This window comes from Ascidiella aspersa, chromosome 7 (genome assembly GCF_963924565.1).
Source record: "Ascidiella aspersa chromosome 7, kaAscAspe10.2, whole genome shotgun sequence".
Lineage (NCBI taxonomy): Eukaryota > Metazoa > Chordata > Ascidiacea > Phlebobranchia > Ascidiidae > Ascidiella > Ascidiella aspersa.
This window is the reverse complement of record NC_139453.1, coordinates 15,294,017-15,297,572: the sequence shown is the minus strand read 5'-3', so window position 1 is coordinate 15,297,572 and position 3,556 is coordinate 15,294,017.

Sequence of the window (3,556 nt, the reverse complement as noted above, 5' to 3'; positions counted from 1 at the left end):
AGTGAAGAAAGACACCAGAGACGACACGTTCACAAAATCTAAAAAAAAACATATTTACACAACCCCAAAATGATTTTTGGTTTATTATTGGTGGTGTTTTTGTGGCTGTCAGGTCGAGTTTTTTTTATTTAACTTCTCGTGGGTATAAAACCTCCGACTGGTGCAATAAAAAATCCACATTATCTTGTTTTTCAATGGCCAGGAACCCACCCTAGAGGAGTGACAGTCCTTCCCAACCGATTTATTTACTACCGCTTTCTTTGTCATGGCAGATTCTTTAAACGCCACCCATGTTGCAACAAACACATGGAGTCTGGGATGGATTTAAGATGGTTGATTTGGAGGCTACATAACATCTAAAAATATGAAATGAAAAATCAAGTCATAAAACATGTAGCCTATAGCTCAAATCGAGTTTAAATAATTTCAGAGCATTTCTGTCGAGGCTTAACCAATTCCGCGCGGAGAAAGAAATTGAAAGCTATATGTGAAATAGCCAAAGATTTTAACTTTTAAGCAAAAACATGATGAAAAACACATTTAAAACTTAAAGCGAACAGAAATATAAGCTACCATAAAGTAAAACAAGATTAGCACGAGGCGAAATTTTATACAGAATTTCGTTAATTGGCAAAAAAACAGAGCATGGCCTGTAATTTAGTGTTGATCTTGATTATTGGTTAATAAATATATTTAACAAAATAATGTAAATAACTAGAGGCAAATAAATACTAATACCAACCAGGGGTCGGCAACCTTTTTGTAGTCGCGGGCCAAAACCAAACTCAGAAAGGTATTTGCGGGCCGCACAAAATGTTAACTAAGATTTGTGTTGTTATTAAAATGTTAGAATAACTGTGAATCCGGCGGGCCTCGGATCTTTTTTGCACTTAAAAACGCGTTTAATTACACTTAGGGAGGCAGTAAGGTGTTGGCGCAAAGCGTGAAAAAAGCGTTTGTTTGGTTTAAAATTTGAGTCCACACGTCGTCATCCATAATACTAATGATAAGTGTAATAAAACTACTTTGAAGAAACGTAATAACTTTAATACTTTAGGGTTACCATTTTTTCAGCACCTAAAAAGAGGATATTTTTTTGGCCGACAAGTAAAACGAAAGTAGAATTGTTACGTTTGAGTTTAATGATGTTTTACATTTCCTTGGTAGTTGCAGGCAAAAGTTACAAAAACAGAAACAAAAAAAAACAAATAAAATTTATTTTCTAGATTCAGCTTTTGAGCACTTTGCGGTTCTTTGAACTTTTGCCAATAAGGAATGATAATTTTTAACGAGATCGTGAAATTGTTTACACGAAATATTATTGGAATTTTATACAACCGTCAAGATGCTCCAAACTGATCCAACTAATAGGCTGTCTCTTACTTTGCAACAATGTGACTGCATCAAAGAAAAAATGCGTTTGCTTTAAAAATTGGCCTTTTTACATGTGACGTTGTGTTGAAATTTTTCTAGCGCCATGTTTGCAATAACATTTTTTTTTTTTTGGTATAACAGTATTTATTTAAATTTCTTGCAAGTTTTTATTACATTGCCGAAAATAAAAAATAAAAAATGTCAAAAAATTTAAGCAAATTTTACTGCGCAATTTGTCTGGTGTGGCTGCGCAATTGCGCAGTTGCGCACCTTAGAGGGAACACTGATTGTGAGGAACGATAAGTCCAAAGTAGACCCTTGGGAGAAAGTTTTTATGTCAACTTTTTCCTCAACCTGTTAGCTGATGGCGCCCTTCCGATCCACGGCAAGGCTCTCGAATAAAAACTCTTTGCGTTATATAACACCCCTTGAGGTGAAATGATGTATTTCTACCTACGTTCTGGGGATGGGTGAAATACATGGCTGTGGCGCACGGCACGGGCTTCGGCCAATTTAGCTGGAATTTCTTTTTAGAAAAGAAGTTGAATGTTTAAGTCGTATTTGGGTTGTTTTTTAACCGACTCAGCAGTCCCTGTTTTTCAGCAGTCTCGAAAAACTTTTTGCCAAATCAACACCATTGATGCGTGTCAACAAAAATGCAAATGTATTTTACTTCAGATTTCCAAGAAGGGTCATTCAACCATACCATTGTCCAATCGTTGTTTAACTTTTTTGAAAAGCAAGTATATTTGTTATTTACCTTTAAACGTTTTGCAATAAATTATATATTTGACAACTGTATAGCATATTGACCTAAACGAATTTTTTACACTACATTTTTTAATAATATCCTTGGTTATACGACGTTTTATATTTAAATAAAATAAAGTTGACTTTCTTTAATCAAATTCTGAGATATAAAGCAGGGGCCGGCAATCTACGGCCCGCGACCTCTTTTTTAAACTATACACAAGGCCATGCGTCATACTTTTAACTTTTAGAACCATACGAAAATGCAAAAAATGTTCGCGCTTCGTGCGAGTCGTCTTCTTTCACTTTAAACTACATGTTCCTTTTGAGGCAGTCTTCTAAGACCAAAGGGTCGTGCGCATAAAACCTATCTAAGTGGAAACTAATCGTAGCATGGAACATTGGAACACTGTAAAATGTACGTTTCTCCAACTTAATCTTTATAATCCTTTCTCTGATGAATTCCGTCTTTTATGAGAAAAATTACACCAAAGGGTATCAGATATGTGTCTAATTTTAATTTTGTGTGTGCGCAATGCGTTACGTCTTCTTGCAAATTAAAAGGCAATTTAAAGTTTTTTTTAAAAAAAAAACGCATATTTTTTCGCGCTTTGCTCGTTAAGTTTTGACTCTAAAATACATATTTGTATTCAATTGCATAAAACATTTAGGTACGACCTCGATTCAGAGTGATTAAAAACCACACGTTTTTATAACAAAATTTTTGTGAGAATTTATTACGGCCCGCCGAGAACTTGCTGAGATTGGTTTGGCCCGTGACTAGCAAAAGGTTGCCGACCCCTGATGTAGAGACTTAGATTTAATAATAAAAAGGCCAGTGCCATAGTCTGTATAGAGACTTTAGCCGGTGCCAGTTTTGAATCCAATACCAACAAACATTATTTGGGTTAGGATGCAGGTTAGTGTAGCGTTATTTGTTGTCAGCTGGACAATGCTTTCGCACTTATACGTGAATACGTCTGTGTTTTTGCAAATACTGTGTCGTGGCAGATTTATTTATTCGCATTTTGCATCAAAGCAATGCTAATCGCACTCCAGTGTTGTTATTGGCATTTCGTTTCGGCTTCATAAAGTCATCGGGATTGGATGTCAGTTCCTTTCGGGACTCACTAGAGTTACTTACGGCTACAGGCTGAGACCGACTGACTATTGCTATTGTATCTTAACTTGGCCCAAATAGAACTTCCTCTTAGCTATCGACTTGTACTGTTTACAGCGTTGATTATAGTGATTTTACATTGTAGAATATAGTGATTTTACATTGTAGAATAGCAGTTTTGGCATATAATTTTGTCTGAAAATATATTTATTTTTGAAGTCTTTGGCAGCCACAAATTGTGCAATTTATTAAAGTATGTTAGTAGTATGCTATGAAGCTTGACAATTTTATTATTGTTTTCCCAGATTTAGA